The 26,796-nt window shown below is 36.3% G+C and overlaps 1 long non-coding RNA gene across 1 annotated transcript; it reads right to left on the bottom strand.

Moving 5' to 3' along the window:
* Positions 1 to 13,173: 13,173 nt before the first annotated feature.
* On the bottom strand, positions 13,174 to 15,330 carry LOC130996250 (uncharacterized). The gene is made up of 2 exons (XR_009092463.1): positions 13,819 to 15,330; positions 13,174 to 13,373 (listed from the first exon to the last, which is right to left on the bottom strand). It is a non-coding gene; the product is annotated as an uncharacterized LOC130996250 (long non-coding RNA).
* Between the last annotated feature and the right edge of the window lie 11,466 nt (positions 15,331 to 26,796).

Genomic DNA, 26,796 nt, shown 5'->3' with positions numbered 1-26,796 from the left:
TTATAATTTGTGTTTCATGCATGTATCCTTATTCAAATCAAATTATTTATTTATTTTACTATAAATAACTATACAAATAATATCTATAATTATATAATTTTAGTTATGCATGTAAGTCTTATATTTAAAGGTAAAATTCCAAATTTTAAATTTTAAAGTCATTTTATCAATTAGGGGTGCGACAAAAAAAATTCACAAATTCAATAAATAATAATAATAATAATAATAATAATAATAATAATAATAATAATAATAATAATAATAATAATAATAATAATAATAATAATAATAATAATAATAATAATAATAATTTTTTTTTTTCACAACTAAAAGTGTAATAATTTTCAAATAAATTTTGTAAAGAAAATAAATAATAATGAGCTATGATAATCGTGCTCCCAGGTGCACACAAGAATGCCCCATCTTCTGATCGTAATTGACCATGAATTTGACCCTATGTTGAAATAGAAATTTTATTGAAAAAGAAAAGAACAAAACCCTTGAAAGCACAAACGCAGACTAAGGGCCGAGCCTCCAAAAGGAGAGCCCAAACCAAAGAAAACGACAAAGCAACGAAAAAACCAAAACAACACTAAGAAAAGAGTTGATCGTCCTCATAGAGCGAGTCGTCGTCATCCAGCATATCTCCCCATCTCTTAGAAACTACAACTGACATAGCTCTAGCTGCGTCGGAAGCAGAAGAACGAACCACAAGCGCTCCTCCAGACTGAGCCTTTGTCACTCTATTCAAGAACTCCACTGGCAACGGAGTGTCAAGAACGGCGCCCTTATTCCTGAGTCGATTTTTGATACTGTCAATCGGATTCGGCGAATCTTGCGTACGTTCCATACCCTTTTTAGGTCGACCCGGTCGACGCTTAGGGTTGTCAACGAGCATTTGCATCCCCTGACTGACCTGCTCCTCTAATTTGCTAATACGACTAGCCAACTCCTCCGGAACATAATGTGTAGGCTCAATGACCGACCGAGATGCAGAAACCTCTACCATGTCCATGGACGGAACGACGACGGACTGTAAATCCTCAGACCCGGCCGTGTCCTCCCTCTGTGGTCGCTTTGCCGAGCTAGCGGTCTCGCGATCGTCAGCAATGAACTCCTTATCCACGGATCTATCAGAATCCTCCAAAACAACCGTGTCCTCCTTGCAGGCTTGATCGACAGCTTCCAAGGGCCGATTCTGAACCGGTTTCATTAAGGACTCCATATTGTCTTCATTCTCTAACTCCATACCCTCCAGCACCTCAAACCGATTTCTGTTTTCCACAGAATTCTTCCCAACAGTAACGTCACGTCTGGGTGAAGACTCCTCCTGATTATCCAGCTTAGCGGCACAAGGCGCCGCGTGCTATCGAGAACGGCTCCCAATTTTCTTCCAGTGTCGAGATCTATTGCTATGCTTCCTGCGCCGCAAACTATTATCCTGTACTTTAGTCGGGGAGGCAGGCTCAATGCCCGATTTCCTGCAGTCATCAATGGCATGGCCAATCGCAGAACAAAGACTACAGAAGTATGGCAAATTCTCATATCCAAACTCAATTTCATACATATCATCATCACATTGCACATCAATAGACTCAGGAATTTCCAGGGCCACATTCATCTCAACTAACACCCTAGCAAAATAACCAACTGAAGCCCGAGCAGACATGCCATCAACGAGAATAGGAGTGCCAACATGCCTAGCTATACCAGAGAGAACTTCAGGATGCCAAAACTCATGCGGGAGATTATAGATACGGATCCAAACCTGAGCAGTAGAAGAAACTATCTTGTTCGGATTAAAATTGGGAGTCCATGCCTGAAGGAAAAGAATCCCCACACGAAGACGCCAGGCAGATTTCTCGAAAGCCAAAGCATAATCCTCAGGAGACGAGAACTTCAAAGTGAAATATCCTTTGCCTAGAGGGATAACCTGCCAAGGAGACGACGTTTTCCAGAGGATAGAGAGCTCAGTAAAAAGATCTGCCGCATATCTCGGTGAATCGCCTTTGCGAAGAAAAACCCTCCCATGAATGGCATGCTGAAAGGATTTGATTTGCCGTTGACGGAAAGCCGATGAAATATATAGGCACGGCCTATTGTCCACCATTGTGGGTTTCAGCACCGCAAAATCATGAGTCGGGACGTCTGCGGGACGTCCCGAATATTGCCTAAGAGACTCGGCAAACGACTTCACGGGAGGAGTACCGGACAGTCGTCGTTCTTCTTCACCCCGGCCTAACTCCAAAAGCAACCGCTGCTGCTCCGGCTGCCCCGGAACGGAGTCCGCGAACGGCAACTTGCCCACTGACGAAGAAAGTATGGCCATGCTGCTGTCAAAACGTTGATCTGTACCAGAAACCATCACCATCGAACCAGCTTTGGGAACCCTCGACTCCAAAACCGGTGTTGAGGCATGAAGACTTGCTGCGACAGACCCATGGGGAGGGAGCACGTTCGTAACCCTAGTCCCCACCACGGGTGCAGAAGCCGCTGGAACCGAGGCCGAACAATCAGCGCGCCATAGTTGCGCTGCCAGGCCCACGGATGAAGCCCTAGTTGCCGCCAAGACAATATCAGACTCGAGAACTTCCGGAAACAAAGAGCAATCACGGGAGAAATTAAAGTCAATAGGCAACTCGTCGCCGGAAGAGGGATCCGCAAGAAAGCAAGAAGACGTCGGAAGCGGAGGCTGGAGGGAAACCCTAGGTTGAACTTTTACGTTGGTGTGTAAAGGTGGAAAATCGGAGGGCGTGAAGGTCGTCATAACGGCGGCCGGAGAAGACCAGCCGGCCGGCCAAAACTGCTCGCGGAAGAGCCGCCTAGGTGGCGGCCGAGAGACTTCCGCGTAGGTTTAGCTTTCAGAATCGCATGAACGAAAAAACAAAAGTGGGGATAAGGTTTCGAATGCATCATGCAATTCTAAACTTATTTTTTATTATTCTTAGTTGATTTATCAACGTAATTTGCAAATTTCAATTTCTTCGCTTTTTATTTCTTTTCTCTGTTGTTAGTTTTTGACGTAATCAGTATTATGTAATAGTCGCATCTATTTTTTATAAGAAAAAATGAATCGCATTTTATCATTTCCTAAATGTACTTTTATACTCCCTCCGTCCGCCAAGATTATGTCAAATTGCTTGAGCACAAGATTTAATAAAATTGGTGATGATTTTGATGTAGTGGAAAAAAGGGTTCCACCACTTTATGAAATGTGTGGTTGAAATTGAATTTGAGGTGGGTTTTTTGTAAATAAAGAGTGTTAGTAAGGATAAAATATTAAAGAGGATAGTGGGACCATTGCCTTAAAAGGAAAGTGACATAATCTTGGCGGACGCCCGATATAGTAATTGTGACATAATCTTGGCGGACGGAGGGAGTATATTTTAATTTGCACTATAGTTTATTTTATCATCATAACTTATAACATTTCATTTCTTCATCTTTTATTTTCTTTTCTTTTTGGTGTTTGATATAAAGTAGCACCCATTCTACGTAAACAAATTTAAATGACATTCTATTTTTTTGTAAATGGATTTTATTGATTTTAATTTGCACCAAACTATTTTTTGTACATGCACTTTTATATTTGAAAGACAATTGAATTGTATTTTATTTCGATACACATGGAGGTGGCGACATCTGGTTGTTGGTGGTGTAACATGGCTAGCCCACAATAAGCCCATAGATACAGCTCAACTATTTGTAATTATTTTGTACAACAGCCCAACTACATAAGAGTAAAATTTTGAAGTAGCCAAAATGAAGCATAAAACACAATTTATGGCCACACATTGAAAAAACACAAATTTTGGTCATTTTTATTGATTTGATCAGGCACGCGGGCCGCGTGCCGGGTCGGGTTAGGCACTTATGGCACTATTAGTGCCATAAGTGCCAAGATTTTACTTTGGTTTTATTTTGGATTTCTGTTGACACTTATGGCACTAATAGTGCCATAAGTGCCAACGAAAATCCAAAATAAAACCAAGTAAAATAATAATTTTGGGCACTTATGGCACTAATAGTGTCATAAGTGCCATTCGCGCAGCACAAATACGGAAACAACAACATCATTTAAACCCTAAATGGAACATCTAAACCCTAAATGGATCATCTAAACCCTAAATGGAACATCTAAACCTCAAATGGATAATCTAAACCCTAAATGGAATATCTAAACCCTAGGGGGAAGTGTGCACTTATGGAACTTATGGCACTAATAGTGCCATAAGTGCCATACGTGCAGCACACAGATCAGATCAGATCTGCCATGGCTGAAATCGAAGGAGGCGGAGATCAGATCTGCCGATGGAGGAGGCGGCGCAACGATCAGATCAGATCCACCGTCGCCGCCTCATCAGACCAGATCTGCCGCCTCATCCTCTACTCCGACGAATTCTACCCAGGCGACGCGCTGGAGAGAGAGAGGGGGGGAGATGAGAAAGAGAGAGGAGAGAGCGGCAGCCGCTGGAGAGAGAGATAGGGAGGATCTCCTCCACCACCGCCGCGAGAGCTCCGACGAATTCTCCAAGCTCGGCGCCGTTGCCGCGCAGCCGCTGGAGAGAGAGAGAGAGGGAGATGAGAAAGAGAGAGGAGCCACTGGAGAAGAGAGAGGGAGATGAGAAAGAGAAAGGAGCCGCTGGAGAGAGAGAGAGAGAGAGGGAGATGAGAAAGAGAGAGGAGATAGAGAAGGGTACAATAGTCATGACATACAAAAAATGGCCAAAATTTATGTTTTTTCAAATGGTGGACAAAATTTGATGTTGTATGTTGAATAGGGTCATTCGGCCCTATTGTTTCATAACAATAATATAAACACAATCTCATTTTAGGGTTTACCACAATTGAGCGGCGCCGCTAGGGGTGAGCAAAACCGGACCAAAACCGACGGACCGGATCGAACCGATCGGTTTTTTCGGTTCAGGTCGGTTTTGGTCCATGTATTGGTCCAATCCGGTCCTATTTTCTTGGACCGAAAATATTTCGGTTCTGTCCCGATCCCGGGGAGGCCAAAACCAACGAAAACCGGACCGAACCGAATATATATATATTTTAAATATATAATTAATATTTTTATTAATATTATTAATATTTATATTAATTTCTAATATTTTTATTAATTTCTAATATTTTTATTAATATTTTTATTAATTTATAATGTTTTTATTAATATTTTTATTAATATTATTAATATTTTTATTAATTTTTAATATTTTAAAAACGGTCGGTTTTGGACCGAACCGGACCGAGGACCGATGGCGGTTTCGGTCCGGTTTCGGTTCGGTCCTAAGGTTTCAGTTGGTCCGGTTCGGTCCAAATTTTTTTGAAAATTCGGTCCTCGGTTTCGTCGGTCCGGTCCGGTTCGGTCCGGTCCGGACCGACTGCTCACCCCTAGGCGCCGCTATCTCCAGATCTACCCTTTTCCTCTTCTCCCTCGTTGCATCTTTCTCCCCTTCAATTCCATCTTTCTCCATATTCACCTTCTCTTTCACCGTCTGCCATATTATCGAGCAGCGTCTTTGGCCACTCCCAAAAATAAAACCCTAGCTTTCGCCTAATCTCCTCTCTTATCTCTGAAATTCATGTCGGCGACTCCTTACGACCGCCCCCCACCGCCATTCGTATTTCAAACGACGGCGTCACCCAAGCCCAAGCCGCTCCAAATCTCGGCCTTCTCCCTCTACTGCATATTTGCATCTTTTATTCCAGTTCCACCGCTCCAGATCTCGGCCGTCTCCCTCAACTGCATCTTTAATTCCAATTCCAGCGTTTTTATACTGATTAAGATCTATTTTTTTTCGTTTATTAGTTTTCAGTTTTTCATTTTTTTTTATAGTATCAGTTTTGTAGATCTAGGAATATCGTTTGAAAAGTGTTTTTTTTGGAAGATGCTTTGTTTTTTAATACTAAATAAGATCTAATATCTACACAAATTGTTAAGTTACAGAATAGTTTTTTTTGGTGTCTCTGTTGTGCTCTTTTTAGACTTGGTGATTACTTTGTTTTATGGCATTTTGAATCTAATTTGAGTTAATTTGCTTGAGTTAATTTGCAGATTAACAGTTATATGCTGCCATATCTCACGTCATTCCTCACTCTTCACCTTTCATACGCACTCTCAGTTTCGCCACCTCCACCACTATAAGGTATTATCATCAACTCGGAGTCTCGCCACAGGCACTGTTGAAAATATAGTTTCTGTAACAAAGCTGTTTACATTATTTTCACAATTATAATGAGTTTGCTTTACATGGAAATCAGTAAATACAATGAAAGAAAGCATTCACATAAACATATATAATGAACTTTTTTTTGTATTTAATACTGTTCTTGAGACAAATAAATAGAAAACTAATGAAAATGAAATATATCCACATGCTTGTATTTCTTTGTCCTCCATCAAAATTTGCAATGTAGATTATAAATATACAAATATAATCTTGATTTTGAAACCTATCGAAATGTATCATTAACATGAGGGAACTCTTTTATGGGTGATATGAAATTTTTTCTTCTTCATACCAACTTGCTGAAAATCTTGAATATGCACTAAACCTTTTTGTGTGTGGCTTTTATAGATTCTGTGCTCCATTGGCTTTTGCAGATTCTATGCTCCAGTCTTGATCTGCAGCAAAATTCATAAATATTAGATACTTTTTATAGAGTTAATATATAAAACTGTCCACTTTCATATTGTAAAGATAAAAATTGTCCACTAAGATAAAAATAATAAAAACTTGTCCACTTTTTGATTGAAAAGACAAAAATACCCCTTACTTTAAAATATTAAAAAATGGCCACTCATTTCTCTCTCTCTCTCTCTCCTCTCTCTCTCTCACTTTACCTTCACGTCTCTCTCTCCCTCTCTCTCTCACTACCGCCGCCGCCGCCACCTCTCTCTTCCTCCGCCACCTCCTGCTTCACCACCGTCGCCACACTCTCCGATGCCGACCTTCGCGCCACCGCCTAACGAGATCTACACCACCATAGGATCCTTCTCCGCCGCTCCCGCTGCCCTGCACAGATTCGTCGTCAGGTCTGGTCACGTTCACCGCCTTGGCGCGACCGTCGTTGCCGATCTCGACCGTGTACTCCACGACCTCGCCGTCGCCGAGGTAGCGGAATCCGTCAGATTTGATGGCGGATTGGTGGACGAACAGATCCTCGCTGTCGTTGTCGTTTTTTTCCAAGTGCTTTCAATGAATTAGTGTGAATTTCGATTTCGATGAATCATGTACTCATTTTCCTCTTTGCGGTTTGAGCTAATCTTCAGCGATGGGTTAAATGTGCAGCAGATTTGGGGGATTTAGGGATATTCGCGATGGTATTCGATGAAATACCTAAGAGGTTCTCTCTCTCCATATGATGAAATTAATATAAGATCTATGAATATTTTTGTGAAATTTGAATATTTTGGTTAATGTTCTTGAATTCACGATCGGATTTATGAATTTACAATTTGATGTTCTTAAATTCACAACCAGATCTGTGAATTTACAACTTAATATTTCTTGAATTCACAATTGAATGTTTTTGAATTCACGATCACATCTATGAATTCACAACTTAATATTCTTAAATTCACAACCAAATCTATGAATTTACAACTAAAACTCGAATTCACAACCAAAATAAATTCTAATTTTAGTTGTAAATTCAAACTTTAAAAACTCAAATTCACAACTACTTGAATTCACAACCAAAATAAATTCTAGTTGTGAATTCGACTGATTGTAAATTCACAACAAACATAAATCTGGTTGTGAATTAAATTTTGGTTGTGAATTCGTTTGGTTGTGAATTCACAACCAAAAAAATCTAGTTGTGAATTAAATTTTGGTTGTGAATTCCACTGGTTGTGAATTAAATTTTGGCTGTGAATTCAACTAGTTGTGAATTCACAAACAAAAAATTCTGGTTGTGAATTCGACTGGTTGTGAATTCTCAATTTACAACCAGTGTGAATTCACAACCAAAAAATTTTGGTTGTGAATTCACACTGGTTGTGAATTGCGGGATTTTTTAAAGGGGTGATGTAAAGTGGACATTTTTTTAATTTTTAATGTGAAGGGTATTTTGGTAACAGTGGACATTTTTTATGTTTTTTATTTTAGTAGACATTTTTTATCTTTACAATATGAAAGTGGCCATTTTAAAAATCCACTCCTTTTTATATTGTATTTGAGTTGTAATGTAAATAGCAAAAAACTGAACAAAATAGAAAGGAAAGTACCACATAAAAACATAAAAAAATCATACACAAGTATTAGAATAACCAAGATTAGAGAGAAAAGTACCACATAAAAATATAAAAAATATACAAAAGAATTAGCATAACCAAGATTAGAGGTTTGCAGGAAAGTACCACATAAAACATAAAAAAACATACAAAAGAATTAGAATTACAAATATTAGAGAGAGAAAGTTTGCATTTTGAAAATATTGGCTGAAATAATCTGATATTTATAGGCATCAAGTGATCAGCAAATTAGCTCCAAGATTGATTGTTTTTAAATTTCAAATTGAAGTTTGGGCGCCAGTTTTGGAGCTAAATTGTAAAGAGCCAGCTGCTACAACTGTATAAAGTGAAGGAATAATTTTATTCATTGGACAATTTTTGCAGCCAATTACTCATCGGACAATAAGGCGGGAATCACATTCCCCTAGAATTCTATGCTTTAATATTAGTATAGATTTGCTACCTTTCTTGATTTACTATTACCTTATATTTCTATGCTTTATGCAGCATTCCCAATGTACTGGAAGCTTGATGTGGAAGGATGGAAATTATTTAGAGCACCTCCAGCACTGGTGTCGAGCGCTGGATCGAGGCGGGTCGAGGAGGGGGGCGCCGCACTGGAGACGCGGCCTAATGCGAGGCCGTGTCGAAGCAGCGACCCGGGGCGAGCGGCGTTGGTGTATGGCGCGTCCGAAGGACGCGCCCAATTTAAAAAAAAAAATGAAAATCATTTTTTTTAAATGACCGTTTGAAAAAAAAATATATATATATATATATTTTTAAATCGACCGTTGCTTTATAAACGGCTATTTTGTTTTTTTTTTTTTCTTTTATCCCTTCTATAAAGACCACTCTTCCACAATATCAAATTCACCACTTTTTCAATTACAATTCTCTCTTTAAAATTTTTCCTAACAACAATTCTGTCTTCTACATTTTTAAATGGATCGTGAATTCGATAAATACCGGTTCGAGGCTTCCAATGATGAGATTTGCTCCATTTTCACAAGCCTCCAATGTCTTGGCTACGGGAAATCTTCCCACGCCGGCGGCGAACGCCAACGTCCAAGAAGAGCCGGAGGCGGTGAAGCCGAAAGCCAAGGGCATCCGCGCGGCATATTCTAGCGAGGAGTCCGAGCTCGTGGCAATCTTGTGGGCGGAGGCAACCCACAATCCTATTTTGGGGACCTCCCAAAAGTTGCTACAATATTGGGGAGCAATCGCGGAGACGTTCAACGCGCCCAATGAGTCGGGAGCGCCGCCGCAAAAGTCGAATCATCTCAAGTCCCACTTCGCCCGTGTCCAAAAGGAGACGAAATTCTTCGAGGGCTTCTACAACACTTGCAAGGAGAATTGGGGGAGTGGTATGAGCGACGATCAAATCACCCAACAAGCCCAGACGATGTTCGAGGCGAATTTCAAGAAGCAATTCTCCTACATCAAAGCTTAGAAAGTGCTTCGCGAATGCGAAAGATTCATGTCGCAAGCCGGGGATGTCCACTCCTCAAAAAAGTCGAAGGGCTCTGATGGTGGAGCAATCACCACTTCTTCGAAGCCGAGTGTCACGACGAGACCCCAAGGCCAAAAAGCGGTAATGCGAGACTAGGGCAAGACGAAGAAGGGAGAAGGGTCTTTGGAAGGAGGTTCGACGTTCTCCGACGCCCTCGAGAAGGTGGCCGAAAGCATGAGGGAGCATGCTCTCAAAACGGGGGAAATCGCCGAGGTCAAAAAAATGCAAGCCGAGATGAAACGGGAGGAGATGGATATGAAGCTCTTGAACAAGGACACGACGGGTATGACGGATGCACAATTGACCTTGCACAACCACCTAGTCCAAGAAGTGCTCAAGCGTCGAGGGCTTATTTAAATTATGAAATTATTGTTATTTTTTATTTTATTATCGTATTTTAATTATGTTTTTAATTTTATTTTAATTATTGTAATGTTTAATTTTATTTTTTAATGAAATTGGGAATTTAAAATAAAAGTGTAGAAATATGAATTTTGTGGAAATGGAGATCTAAGACACCCTTTAAGACACAATGCATTGGAGAGGGATGTGTCTTAGGTGGGGACCACCATCTAAGACACCCCTTAAGACACAACCCACTGGAGATGACACTAAAATTATAGTATCGGGGAATTTGTACCTGAGTTTTGGCAACAAAAGTGGAGTCGAGGTAGATGGAAGCTGCTAGGCGTTGGTGCGCGAAGTTCCATTCAAAGGAGAAGCATAAGACTTGAAGCAAGAAGTCTGAGCCATCACCAAGGCCTAATGGAAAAGAAGGTTTGCAGGCACAATTGAATAAGGAAACGCCTTCAAATGCAACTAAACAGAAGGCAACTGCAGCCAAGCAGTATATTGAAAAGCATTACAAGGAACAAATAAAGAGCTTGCAGGAAAGGAGGGAGCGGTATGACAATTTTTCTATCTTTTATTGTGGATTTTAGACATACTAGTACATTCTCCCGTGCGATGCACGGGCCACGATATATTTATTTATTTTTAAAATTTTAATTTATATAAATATATTACTCTCTCCGTCCCATTCTAATAGGTTCGTTTTTCTTTTTGAGACGTTTCACTCCAATAGGCTCGTTTTTCATTTTCAGTAAAGAAAATGTACTTAATTGGTGTAAACCACACCACTTACTCCTGAAAACTAAGTTTCTTAATAACAAAAAAATTCTGTTAATTTAAATATTAGTATTTGATAATTTATCAACTTAATGAGTAGGAGTATAAGTATTAAATTTGATGAGTATTGTATAATAATTAAATTTACTGATTATAAAGCATATAATTTAAGTGAATCTCATTTTGAGCAAATAACACTAAAACTATCAATAACAATATTAATAGACGTCACATAATAATTTTTGGCTCTTAAAAGTACGAACTGCATTATTATTAAAAGTTCATATTTAAATAGCCCAAAAATAATTACAAAAATAGAAAAAATACGAATAATATAAAAACAAAATATAACAACAAATATGTGTATACAAACAAATAAATAATTTGTACATATTATTAAATAAATATATATTACAATTTAAATTCTAATTTTAAGATAAATAACTATTTTTTTACAAATTGTCCTCAAGGGGACACCAAGCGGTGCGATCTCCTGTGTGTGAACAGTGAGGTCCCGGGTTCAAACCCCACTGCTCCCCTCTCCAACTCCCCCAAGTCAAAAAAAAAAAAAAAAAACTATTTTTTTACAAATTCATATTGAAATTTCCTTCTCCTTAATTGCATTAAATTAAAATAATTATAATCAAAAGAGAAGAGAACATGATAAATTTTGTGGAGAGAGATTAATATATAGATAATATAATAACGTGGAGTGAATAAGGAGAGAGGGGAAAAAAATGAAAGAATATAGAAAAAGAAAGAGGAGAGAGAAATATAATCACTTTAAAATTTTAAATTATAATAACTTATTTATTTCAAATTCACATTTAATGATTTTTATATCAAATTAAAAATCTTGTCATGATCTTTAATTTAAGATACATGTCGAATATATTTTCATAAATTAAATTTAAAGATTTTTAGAAAATCATCTAAATATGAAAAATAGGTTAGAAGAGAGAAAAATTTGGAATTGAGAAAAAATGGGTGAATGTATAAGAAAATGAGGTGAGAGAAAATGTGGGAAAAAATGATGTAGTTGAAGCGTAACTTATCTCACATTTCTACTTTTCTCTCTCCTCTCACCCCACTCTCTTTTAATTTCTAAACTTTTATCCTTAATTGACATTATAATTGTAAAAATGCCATTAAATTGGCGGGAAGAAAACTGGTGTTTTATATTATATATAGATTTCCCCTGCATGCTATGTTTACTCATCATGATTCATGTCGTTGAGAGATATAGCATAATGACTTTCTTATGTCAAACTTCATTCACATTGCTATTTTCAGTATTTTGTCAGAAAGTCATATGTGCCAGTTATATTATATATATGGGATTGCATTTGGAGTAATTCCCTCCATTTGACCATACGAATCTGATATCATCTGCCACATCTCCTTAATTTTTTGTAAGCTGGTTATCGAGTATGAATGTGAAATTGTTTCCTTCACATATCGAACGAACTGCCTTTGTTTTATGTCTTGTGAATGAGTGGAGACATTTTGTTAAAATAGTTTGCACAGTGAGTTATGTTCCGAAACAAAGCTCTTTATGAAGTTTCTGTAACACCCAGCATTTTCAATGCAGTATATATATTATTAATATTGTTTTCTATGATTTTAAAGAAGAAAGAGAAGTCTCAATTTTTGCAAAACCTGAACTTAGTTATTTAACGAGCAGATTATATCGAGATTTTTAAAATCATAGAAGCCCGAGTATTTCATGATTTTAAGGTTGATAGGATTTTATGCAAAAAGCCCAACAATTATGGATAAATGGGCCAAAAGTTGTGTAAGAGTAGAAAGCCCAATAGTTATTTTAGGCTGGAATAATCGAGCCCAAGTTATTATATATGAATTCAGTTTTAGATTAGCCCAATAACTGTTATTGGCCCAAAGTGTAATAAGAAGCCCAAAGTTATTGGCCCAAAGTGTAATAAGAAGCCCAAAGTGTAATAAGAAGCCCAATTTCATTAACCCCACTGTTATCCTATTCTTGAATGGATTGATCAGATCAAATTGGCTGCATTTACCCTGTGAAGAAACAAGATTTTTTATGTGAAAGAACACGTAGAGCATGATACTACACGTATCTTCCAACTTTACACTCAGCTCTCAATTTTACACCCAGCTAAATCCATCAAACCGACTCAAACGAGTATAAATACGATGAGTTATCGTAAATCTCATTTTTTTTCCCATTCTGCAAACTCCAAACAGCAAAGCAAATATCCATCCAAAACATAAATCATCCCCAGCAGTTATCACAGCACGCAAGCAGGTAGTATTCTTCCTATAACTCGGTAATCACTCATTAGATAGAAATCAAGAATAGTAGAGATAACATCAATTTTCTTTAACACTTTGAGAATACATTTAGTTACAACAGTTAATTCAATAATAAAAGGCTGAGTCTTTAAACGGGAGTCTTGGGCTGTAGATGAACTGCCGATGAAACCATCTCAAACCATCTTGAATCACCGATTCCTCCTGGAACAGAAAATAGTTTGAGATCTATTATTTTGTGATGTTAAAACTGAAATAGAAATTAGATTGGAAGTTTGCTGGAATGAGATTTTGAATTGGGAATTAGTAGTAGCAGCAGCAGCCGCGAGCCACCGCAGCGGAGGCATGGCTGGCGGTGGTGGCCACCGGCGCCACGGCGGCCGTGGTGGCTACTGACAGCAGAGAGAGGTTGAGCAAGGGAGATAGAGAGGGAGATTAAACCAGGGAGATAGAGAGTGAAATAAAAAGAGACGGTTAGAACGAGATGGAGGGAGAGAGGGGAGAGCAGGGCGGCGGCGACCCCCGGCGCTGCATGCGCCGTCGCGGCTCGCAGCGGCCGCCGCGGCCCGACCAGAAAAGAGAGAGAGATCGAGATAGAGGAGCAGAGAAAGGAAGAAAGAAAATGAGAGAGAGAGATGGGGAGGCTTACCTGAAACAGAGGAGGCGGCGGCGCGACGAAGACGACGGCGGTGGAGGCAAACCTCGCCGGAGAAACGAATTCCAGAGGGGAGAGGGGAGGAAGAGAGGTAGAAACCCTAGATCTATTTCAGATTCAGGAAAAGGGAAAGAAAGAAAGAAAGAAAAGAAGGGGAAAGAGAAGAGGCGGCGGAGGCCGGCGACGCTCGCCGGGAAAGAGAGGGACAGAGAGAAGCGGTAGAGAGCATAGAGAGAAAGTGAGGGAATGAAGAAAGAGAAGGAGATACGTAATGAAGGAAGATTTAATTTATATTGTATAAGGTTTAACCTATTAAGTAGAGATGATGATAATTATAATTGGGCTTGTAATAATTTTTAGCCTATTAAATCTCGATGGGCTTGGTTAAATAAGTTCTGGAGGGCCTATTAGTATTTCTAGTGGACTTAATTAAAATTGGGCCTTGATAGTAAGTTGGAAGATGGATTTAATTCATTTAATTGAGATGAGTTTATTTTAGTTTAAGCCTATAAATATGTATAAAGGATTATTAGCTATTTGCTAATAATTGGCTTGATTTATTAAATGGCCTAGATATGTAGAATTATTTTAATTAGTATGAGCAAAGTTATGGTTAACGCCAAAGTTACAATTATCATAGTTTCAGCTGTGATTTAGATAATATGTTGGTATTTATTGATAAGTTCGCCAGGTAGCAACCCGTCATCATTCCATAAGTTTCAATAGAACTATCATCTTAAAACCAACATAATTATTCCTTTTAAATCAGTTCATATCATTTTTCTCGTTATTTACTTAGTTAGTTAATCTATACTGAAGGTCATATACAAAAGAAGGTGAATCCATAGTTCAGAATCACCTGGATCGTCAGACCACGATCAGGTGGGCTTTCTAGACTCAAAATCTGAAGTGCACATTATTTCATGATGTTTACATGAATGAAGTTATATTAAAGTTATTGACTTGCCAAAACTTTTATGAGCTTGTATGATACCTATCTGGCACCAGAAGTTAATCGAATTCGGATCCTGTTCTATCCAGATGTTAGACAGGATTAGTGTACACAAGGGACCGTGAGCCGATTTAGCATATCGGCCGGCCTAGGACCGTGAGCCGGTTTAGCGTATCGGCCGGTCTAGGTCCGTGAGCTGGTTTAGCGTATCGGCCGGTCTAGGACCGTGAGCCGGTTTAGCGTATCGGCCGGTCAGTGACCGTAGAAGGTGGTCACCTTCTCGGCACACAGATATCATTGCAGATATGGTATAGTACAATGAAGTATGTCTACAAACGCATATGAAGTTCATGATAATTACAGGAAAGTTTAACAGTTTTGCATGCTCGAGTTATTTAAATAAAACTCCTGTGTGATGCTTGAAATGGCAAGTTCAATATATAGCTCTAAGAGCAAGCTTTAAAGTTATTTCGGCATGTGACCATTGAGTACCTTTTTAGTACTCAGCCCTGCATATGTTTTCTAAATGTGCAGGTTAAGCTGTGATGCGGATGGAAGCGAGCAGAGCAAAGTCTTGAGGTTAATGTGTTGAATTAGGCTCAGGATTTCATGTCCTCATACATGTAATCCACTTAGGTTATTCCGCTGCAACGCTTAGTGCGTTTTACTTAATTGATGTGTTGCAAAGATTTCAAACTAATAGCTTTGAGATTGTGCCACGTGATACTTAGACAACTTGTCGTTATATTATTGTAAGTTGTCTACTCAGGAGTTTTAAGAAAAGATTGCTTGTGATTACCAAATATTTTGGTAAATTACTGTTTAAGCAGGTTAGTGATTTTTAGTGAGATCTATTTTCTTTTTCATTTTCTTACTTCATTTTCAGTCACACTTTTTCCCGATTTAACTATTCACTAGCTTAGGTCGGGCTGTGACAGTTTCGGTTCAAATACATGCCAGAATTCTGCTATTTTCATTGTTTGCCTCTATATAATATACTTTTTATGTCTTCCAATGAAGAATTCCTTGTATTAGTTCTTAATAGCTTCAACATTCTATATTTGAGACATTAGCAGAAGTTGGAGTTCAAACTTCTTTCGCCTTTTGTTAAGAATACTAGATTAATAAATAATGTTGTTTTGGTGGCTAATATCCTCAAGCTCAAAGTAAATAACTGGGAGCTAGATTTGCAGCGCTTGATTTAGCTATTAAGTAATTAGAAGCTATTAAGTAATTCAATTTCGATTTAGTTACAATTTTCCAATATATATATATATATATATATATATATATATATGTATAGGAATGGGATCATGTAGTATCCAATGCTTATAATAGATCCGTAGATCCAAATCTAGACCACACATTTATGACATGTGGCGCATCAAGATGCATAAAGGCATTTCAAGGCAAAATCTGGAGAGGGGTAAAATTGGAATGTAATTTTCGGATTTAATAATTAAAAAAATATATATATTTTTTAGATTTTCTCAAAATAGATATATTTTAGATGCATATAGTTTCACACAAAGATGCATAAAGTTTTCACATGAAATGCATGACTTTGAATAGAAAAATGCATTTGATTTTTACAGTTTTGGTATTTTCCCCACCCCACCCCACACCACTCCCCAACCCACCCCACACCACCCCCCAACCCTCCCCATTACCACCCCCCAAAATAGTCATGTTTCACATGCATATAAAATCAAACAAAAGTGCATAAAGATCCGTAGATCCAAATCTAGACCACACATTTATGACATGTGGCGCATTAAGATGGTGACACGTGGCAAGGCATTTCAAGGCAAAATCTGGAGAGGGGTAAAATTGGAATGTAATTTTCGAAATTAAAAAAAAAATTAGATTTTCTCAAAATAGGTATATTTTAGATGCATAAAGTTTCATACGAGAATGCATGAACTTTCATATAAAAATGCATAAAGTTTCATATAAAAATGCATAAGATTTCACCCCACCCCCCACACCCCTGAACCCCACCCCACCCCCTACCCCCCCCACCCCCCCACCCCCTCCCCAAAAAAAAAAAAAATATTTTTTTAAAAACTGATTTTCTGAGCACTGACCCACCCCTACCCCCACCAAATTATTTTTTTATTTTTTTATTTTCTCAAAAACTGATTTTCTGACCACTGACCCCCCCACCCACCCACCCCACCCCCCCAATTTTTTTTTTTTTTTTTGAAAAATTGATTTTTACATGCATAAAAAAATTACATATTTTACATGCATATACTTTCGAACAGAAATGCATATACTTTCACACAAAAATGCGTATACTTTCACACAAAAATGCATTACATTATTTGAAAAAATATATATTTTTTTTGGGTTGGAGGGTGGGTGGGGGGTTAGCGGTCAGAAAATCAGTTTAAAAAAAAAATTGGGGTGGGGGGTGCGGGGGGGTGGGTGGGTCAGCGACTCAACAATCAGAAAATCAGTTTTGAAAAAAAAAATTTGGGGGGGTGGGGGGTGGGGGGTCAGTGGTCAGAAAATCAGTTTAAAAAAAAAAATTGGGTGGGGAGGGTGGGGGATGGGGTGGCGAAAATACCAGATTTATTAAAATGAAATGCATTTTTTGTATAATTTAATGCATTTTTATTTAAAATCTTTATGCACTTTTGTTTGATTTTATATGCATGTGAAACATGACTATTTTGGGGGGTGGTAATGGGGTGGGTTGGGGGGTGGTGCGGGGTGGGGTGGTGAAAATACCAAAACTGTAAAAATCAAATGCATTTTTCTGTTTAAAGTTATGCATTTCATGTGAAAACTTTATGCATCTTCGTGTGAAACTATATGCATCTAAAATATATCTATTTTGAGAAAATCTAAAAAAATATATTTTTTTTAATTATTAAATCCGAAAATTACATTCCAATTTTACCTCTCTCCATATTTTGCCTTGAAATGCCTTTATGCATCTTGATGCGCCACATGTCATAAATGTGTGGTCTAGATTTGGATCTACAGATCTATTATAAGCATTGGATACTACATGATCTCATTCCTATATATATATATATATATATATATATATATATATAGGGAGAAGATCCATAGAGAATGTTAAGTATTTTGAGAATGGAGAATTAATAGTAACCGCTAGATCTTGCAAATCGGTCGACTATGATTAAGGCTGAGTAAGGCGTTTAATTAATTGCTGAAAATTCATTAAGGTTAGTTAAGTAATTTTTTAATTGTGGTAACCGTCTTTAGCTTTTTAAGTGTTGACCGAATCTTTTTTAATTTTGGTAGAAGTTACTGTTTGTGTATTTTCTACTCCTATATTTTAAGATTGTTATTTAATGGGAACGAATCAATCTATTTATGAACAATAATTACCATATCTTTATTGTAATCATGTATTTTCAATTTATTTCACTTTTTTTATTGCTCAATTTATTTCACTTATCTGCGTTAATTATGTAGATATTAAATTAATAATATTTGTTTTGTGTTATTTATCATCACAATTGATTTGTTCAACAAAAGAAAATGAATTATGAATTTTGGAATTTATATTTCAACAAACGTTAGAAAGCAAATATTGTAAATCAATATTTGTTTTCATTTATTCGCAATATATTTTTTCATTATTTAGTAAATTATTCAATTAATTTGTTATTTTTCAATGAGTAGTTTAATCTGTGTAATATTATTTATTTAGTTGTTCATAATTTTATTACGCTTATTCAAAAAGTTCTATGTTAAATATTTTATGTTAAAAAAAATAAATTCAAAATTTTTATTTAGATGTTCGTAATTTTGTTACGCTTGTTCAAAAGGTTCTATGTTAAATATTTTATGTTAAAAAAATTCAAAAATTTTATTTAAATGTTCATAAATGTTTTGCGTTTGTTCGAAATATTTTATGTTAAATATTTTATATCAACAAAAAAAAAATCAAAATCTTATTTAGATGTTCGTAACTTTTTTTCACTTGTTCTAAATATTTTGTGTTAAATATTTTTACAATTATCATTAGATATCAATAATATTATTCAAAATATATTACAAATTTTTACGAATGAAAATAATATGAATGTGAACAAAAGTAATTGAATACCTATTTTAACATTAGGAATATCTATTCAATTTAAACAAACTTCCATGCAAATTTGTTTACTGAATCGTACCTGATACAGTGATACTCATAAATAGTGAATAAGTAAACTATTTTATTGAACAAAGCATTTATGAATACATCGTGTTCGAATATTGTACAAGATGTACCAAATAAAAATAATATTTGTGCGAATGAGAAAAATTGTATGCTGAATAAAGGAATATTATTCATAAATATAACATGTAACGGATAATTACAATTTTTCAATAAACAAAATAAATTCTTCAATGAACAAAATTCCAGATGAAAAATCTCTGCACTGCGCTTCAGTCCAGCATACTCTTCAAGCTATGGAAATGGGTTGTTGAATAAAGTAGTGTTATTAATGAATATCATATATAATTTACAAAAACGAATCGAACTTCAATTATGAGTAATTAGCTGTACGTAAAATAACACATGTATCATTATAATAATTTCGAATACAATGCCTAATAAATCGAATTAGTACTAAAATTATTATAAATATGGATTTACGAGATATGTCAAAAACCAAAAAAAGTTAGATTCATTAATTATTTATTCTTATTCGAAAGATTAATGTTTATTATTCTAAACAAAAATATATAGCCTTATGAATGTGAATAGTTGTTTCATTCAAGTATGTAGAAGCAATAATTAACAAATCCATATTTCAAAACAAAATGAGTTTATAGATCTCGAAAAAACATAAAATAGAATTTGTTCTATTACATTCTTTTGTCTGTTTTTAAATTTTTCTTTTTAAATAATGCACATATGGGGAATTGAACATAGTTGGGTGAAAAGGGGACCATCTCGACAGAATGAACCAAACATGTACTGAGTTACTTTCGATTAAATAGTCTAACACAGTACAAAACCATGAAAGTATTTTCCCACCATGAAACCATAAATATTCAAACACAGTATAGCAGATCCGAGTTTTCGATATGTTTTAAAAATTGTCATTTACATTCTTAGGGCTGAAAAATCAATAGAAATCAGAAAATGCAATTGCCAACATCATATTTCGAATGAAATCACTATGCAAACGACAACAACAAGTAATTTTCGAAATAATTTTTCATACAGAGCCGCCAAAAATTTTTGAACTGACCTTGTTCGATTTGATGGAATCGGAAGCCGAGTTTTGTTTCCTTTTCGAACAGACCTCGTTCGATTTGCTCGAATCGAAATGTGAAATATGTTCGGTGGTCTTCAATTTGCAGAAAGAAGATAGAAGAAGGAGTTTTTTGGCTGTCGTGAATTTTGGGATGTGGAGAAATCTTCCAGATTTACCTCATCTTGTAAATTCCCAATTAACCCCCTAAGCTGTAAAATATTGGCTGCAATTAATTAGTGGCGTGTTTTTTTTTTATTTGGCTGAAAATCACAAGCCGTCGGATTTGGGAGATCGAATGGTAGATATCTATTCTCTATTCTCTACTAATCACTTATTCTCTATAGATCCCTCCCCTATATATATATATATATATATATATATATATATATATGGGAGGGCTACAGTAAAAACACTTCTTAAAATATAAATATAAACGTTTTATAATGTACGAATTTTATCCAACAGGGTTACGAATTCATCCAACATGGTTACGAATTGTGAAAAATATTTTTTTGCTACCTTTGGGATTCGAACCCAGGACCACGAATTCATACAAAAGGGTTACGAATCAACCGTAGATCTTGATGATCTAAGGGCTGAAAATCATTTATATTTTATACACTTAAAAGTGTTTTTATTCTAGCCCTCCCCTATATATATATATATATATATATGGAGAGGTTAAGAACCATTAAATAAAATAAGAACAGAGAACCATTTTAAACCATTTGATAATTAAGATCTACGGTGGATGCATCATTTTGGTGGATGAATGCAGAACTAGGGTTCGAATCCTGAAGGGAGCAAAAAATTTAATTTTTTTAAATGTAGTAAATTTAATAGCGGATGCATTAATTTGTATAGCAGATGCAGTGATTTTAATTGTTCTCATGAAAATTGTGGTTCTCACTAGAACCGCACCAAATATATATATATATATATATATAGGAGTCAACTTATGATATAGCCATATTGAGCAATGAAACTCAATATTGGACCACCCATCGAAAAAAACACAAAATTTGTCCATTTTTTTACATTTTAGGACTAGTTTTGCCCTTAATTAGGGCAAACCGGATTTGCGTTTGTGCACGGGTTAGGTACACTTGGCACTATTATGCCCATTTGTGCCAAATGTGAATTATGGTACAGTTGGTACAAATGGGTAAATTCGTGTCAATTGTGTCATTCATTAGGTATACTTGTCACAAATGAGTGTGACAATATTAGTGCCAAAAATACCAATAGAAATAAAATAAAAAATCAAGTAACTTGGTACTTTTAGCTTAAATGAAAATATTAGTGCCAAAAGTATAAACAGAAAGCAGAAGAAAAAAAAAAAAAAAAAACCACAAATGGTAATATTAGTGCCAAAAATATCATTCGATGATTAAACCCTAAATGGGGAATCTAAACCCTAAATGTGGAATATAAACCCTAAATGTGTAATCTAAACCCTGAATGGCAATCTAACCTAAATGGGGAATATGTTTCCTACGGGGAAGTGTTCAAAATGGTCATATGAATGCACCCATCTACATAAGACAAGACAATGTATCAGCACAATTACATGGCACTTGGGCACTAATATGATAACTGGTACCATTCGTGCAGCGCAAATAAAATCAAATCTGACGGGTAAAATGTGAGTTTCGCAGAACGTGCAAAATATGGTCAAATTTTGTATTTTTCAAATTAGTGGCCAGAATTTATGTTTGCATGTTCAAAATGGTCATATGACTGCATATTTTCTATATATAGCGTGTGGTTCTAGTGAGAACTACAATTTTCGTAAGAACATAAGAACCAATAAAATTATTGTATCTACTGTAAAAATTAATGCACCCCGTGTTAAATTTACTGCACTCCAAAAAAATATAAATTTTGCTCCCTTAAGGATTAGAACCCAGGTGCTACATTCATCCACCGTAGATCTTAATAATCGAATGGCTGAAAATGGTTCTCCATTTTTATTTTATGTAGTACTTCTTACTTGAACCTCTCCATATATATATATATATATATATATATATATATATATATATATATGTGTGTGTGTGTGTGTGTGTGTGTGTTTATTGTGCTGCTAATAAAATCATGAAAATGGAAAATATTTTGTTAGGTTCGGAAAGAGACTAGTGGTAATAATAGGAAAATATTCTCTCTCCTATATTTCAATGTAAAACTTCACCATTTGAACTTTTTTCTCAAATCTTATTTGCAATTATTCTTCATTTTATATTTTCTAAATTTTTAATTATAATTATGAATGATATATCACTATTAACACTAATATTTATTAATCAATCAATTAACAAAGACATTCTAAAAGCTTAAGTCAATTAATAATTTTATATATTATTTAGAAATATTTATCACCAAGTTGTAACTGTGACGTGATGCTATTAAATGATTTGTGAGTGTTAATTGTAATAGAAATAGTATATATTAAAATGTAGTAACCTCATGAAAATAAAAAAAAGAAGAGTTAATATATAAAACTATCCACTTTCATATTGTAAAGATAAAAATTGTCCACTAAGATAAAAATAATAAAAACTGTCCACTTTTTGATTGAAAAGACAAAAATACCTCTCCTTTAAAAATAGACACTCTCTCTTTTTCTCTCATTCTCTTCTCTCTCTTCTCCCTCACAGTCAACTCCCTTCCCCCTTCTCTCTCTCTTTCTCTCTCCCTCCCTCCCTCCCTTCGAGCTCAGATCGCCGGCGATCTCATCCCTGCGCCGCCGTTGTAACCGAACAAACTCACGCCAGAGACGATGGATCCGACGGCGGTGGTGAAAGTGTGCGTGCCGTGGCCGTCGTCGTCGCGCGGCGATCTCGATTCCTTGGATTCATCAATCGGTGGCGTAATCGGAGGCATCGCAGTGGTTAGAGCACCGAATCCATTGATTCCGACTTCGAGCTCCAATATTTGAAGTGGCGTTGCCGTTGATCGCCGGAGATCTGGAGATCTGGAGTGCTTGAAATGGCGGCGGCGGCTCCTGCGTCCTCATCGCCTTCTCCTTCTCCTACGGCCTTTTTCTCGCCGCCAGCTCTTCCTTCGTCGATTACCTCTCCTTCACCGTCCGTCTCCGCGCCTCCGACAGCCGGTGGCGGCGGGTCGGCGATGCTGGAGATTGAGATGGTTTTGGTGGCGAAGGCTGTGACGTGGAGGATGAGGAACCGGGCTGGTTCCGCGTGTGCTTCGCCAACATGTCCGAAGATACACTGCAGCTCGCAATTCGGCGCATCAAATCGTATGTGGATTCAATTTCTGCAATTAAAACCGGCAATGCGAGATCGAGAACCAAATCAATATCCAAATGGGTTTTTCGGCTCTCGTATCATGATAGTGAACGTGATCGCTAGCTGATTCAATTAATGTGAACACAATCCCATTTATTGTGTGATTTTTTTTTACTGATGATTTTGAGTTACATATTTTGGTGTAATTCATTGGATTTAGGTAGAGATAGTGCACTCTGTCCTTGTGGACGAGAAGTGATTTATTTCGAATTGTAAACTCGCTCATTTTTAGTTATTTGATGAGGTCTTCTTGAATAGTACATACTCCTTTGATGTACTATTCAAGAATTATGAATTCACAACTTTATGTTGTTAAATTCAGAATTAGATCTATGAATTCACAACCAGCTCAATGAATTCATAACTTAATGTTCTTAAATTCACAACCAGCTCGATAAATTCACAACTTAATATTGTTGAATTCACAATCAAATCTATGAATTCACAACTACTTGAATTCACAACCAAAATAAATTATAGTTGTGAATTAAATTCAGGTTGTGAATTCGACTGATTGTGAATTCACAACCAACATAAATCTGGTTGTGAATTAAATTTTGGTTATGAATTCGTTTGGTTGTAAATTCACAACAAAAAAATTCTGGTTGTGAATTAAATTTTGGTTGTGAATTAAATTTTGGCTGTGAATTCGACTAGTTGTGAATTCACAAACAAAAAATTCTGGTTGTGAATTCACAATTCACAACCAGTGTGAATTCACAACCAAAAATTTTTTTGGTTGTGAATTGCGGGATTTTTTAAAGGGGTGATGTAAAGTGGACATTTTTTTAATTTTTAATGTGAAGGGCATTTTGGTAACAGTGGACATTTTTTAAGTTTTTTATTTTAGTGGACATTTTTTATCTTTACAATATGAAAGTGGCCATTTTAAAAATCCACTCAAAAAAGAATCATTACTAATATACATATATATAGGGAGAAGATTCATATAGAATGATAAGTATTTTGAGAATGAAGAATTAATCTTGTCCATCCATTTAGGCATATCCCACGGTTTACATAATTAACTTATTTTAGATTATTAATTTTATGGAAGGTTAATTATGTAATTACGTATTTTATTCTAACCGTATATTCCTAATTTATCTGAATCACATCTATTTAATTTTGGGAAGTTAAGTAACCCATATTCATGATGCAATATTTTAATATTTTATTCCTTGTATATTCAACAAGATAGATATTGTGATTGGCTTATGTGCTCATGAAAATGACAAAGATTTTGTTGGGTATGTAAAGAGATGAGTGGTAAACTTTCCTTTTAATTAAGTTTGGACATGTACGAATTCATAAATATTTAGAAAATTTAAAGGTGTTCGAATATTAGTCGACATTCCTATGTTTAGTTTTCTCCTTTTTTAGTCTTCTATTTTTTATACACAAAAACTTAAATGAGCGCCGTGTATTTTTTGCGCTCACATGGTGCGCGTTGAATTTAATATATATTGAAAAGAAAAAATTAATTGTCGCTACCGCTGGACAACCTGTACTCCTCTCTCTTCTCTCGCTCATCATCTTTCTCTTCTCTCTCAAAGGAACACGCAAACAACGCCGCTCTGTCCTCCTCCTTCTTCGCCGGCGGACTCAAGGTGAAGTTGCTAATGTCTACGGCGGCTCCAGTCGGGCGACCGCCCGCCGATTTTAAGCGAGAGGGAGATGGTGAAGGCGCCGGCCTTCACCGATTGAGCCTTGAGGGCGGAGGCGGCGGCGTTGTGGTTGCAAAAGAGTAAGCGCAGAAGATGTTGGAACGGGGAATTCATCCTATTCGGGTTGCGGAAGGCTATGAGATGGCTTCAGAAATCTATGTTGGTTTGCTGTTTTTTTAAGTGATACTTTTAATATATTTGAATGACACTGTGTTTTTAGTAAATGACAATATCTGGATTAATAAATGACACTTATAATATATGTAAATGACACCATATACATTAATAGATGAAACTATGATCCCTTTATATGCTCATTTATTCCCTTGTCTGTCCAATTTATTTCTTGATGAGAATTCGTAAAATTATTGATTTCAAAATGTAGTTTCTGGATGCGTTGTACAAGAGCTCGCTGGAGAGGCGGCAGGAGTCTCCCGTTGTGCACCTGACTCACCTCACCCGACAAGATGAATGTAATGAATCTGCTGGTATTGGCTTTGAGTTTTTGACTTTGATATTTGGCATAATTGTTCTAATTTTTGACACTATTCTTATATGTAAATGATACTCCCTCCGTCACACCAGAGAAATTGACTCCATTTATGCAACTGTTGTTTTTTTTTTTTTTTCAATTTTATATGATCAATGGTATGTGCTTTGCTTTTCTTCCATTTTAACACTGGAAAATGACACGGTCAATGGACACTTTTAACAGTAAAAAATGACACGGTTTAGCTTAGAAAAAGAAACTTTTAAAATATCTAATGACATACTAAAATCTCATGGAGAGAAAACAATGACACTATCATTTATTTAAAATGAAACTATGAATGAACACTATAACCTTGCAAATGATAATTCTATAATTGACGCTAGTATGGCTACATAGCCCCGGGTGAGTTACTTCATTCTCAATCACAATCACAAATATATATAATAACTGAAAAGCTGAATGAAATGATGACATGACATGGTAGAATACGGGTACACCCTGAAAGTGGATGAGAAGAGCGACGTGTACAGCTACGGAGTAGTCAGCTGGTGACGGGGAAGAAGGCGGTGGAGGCGGAGTTCGGGGAGGCGGTGGATATTGTAGGATGGGTGAGAGGGAAGCGGAAGGTGGATGAAGCTCTGGATCCAAGTGTGGGGAACACCAAAGACGCTCAAGAAGAAATGGTGTTGGTTCTCAGAATTGCTCTTCTCTGCACGGCCAAGCTTCCCAAGGACAGACCCACCATGAGAGACGTCTTAAGCATGCTCGCAGAGGCCAAGCCGCGCTCCACCAAAACCGCTGCTATTCACAACCCAGTCTTCACCTCTTCCACCTTTCATTTCTAACTTAAATCACTTCCTTTCATATCTATCTTTCTCTCCTTTTCTTTTGGGGGGAGTTTTGTATTTAAAATTAGGATCACAACAAATACAGATGCTTCCAATATAGGCATATCTTCTTCTTCTTCTTTTTAAAGTAGTTTGTAAGATAAAAAGAATTAAAGATGAGAATTGATCAGATGCCAAGGAACAAGCATATCCTCCCAGCCATTTTAAGTTAATATTCCATCCTGTTTAAATCAGTAGCCAACAATTCATTTTATAAATGACACTACTTGTAATAATTGACATTATAACCTTGTAAATGACACATTTTATAATTGACAATATTCGAATAAACTACTTATAATAATTGAAACTATTCATAAATATAAATGACACTACTTGTCAAACGACACTATTAATACATTGAATCGACACTGTGATTTTGAAATTGATACTATAACATTTTAAAGACATTTAAAATGACACTTTAAGAT

The sequence above is a fragment of the Salvia miltiorrhiza genome, chromosome 7 (genome assembly GCF_028751815.1).
Source record: "Salvia miltiorrhiza cultivar Shanhuang (shh) chromosome 7, IMPLAD_Smil_shh, whole genome shotgun sequence".
Classification (NCBI taxonomy): Eukaryota; Viridiplantae; Streptophyta; class Magnoliopsida; order Lamiales; family Lamiaceae; genus Salvia; species Salvia miltiorrhiza.
Note: the sequence above shows the minus strand (reverse complement) of the source record. Positions and strands in the feature narration are given on the sequence as shown.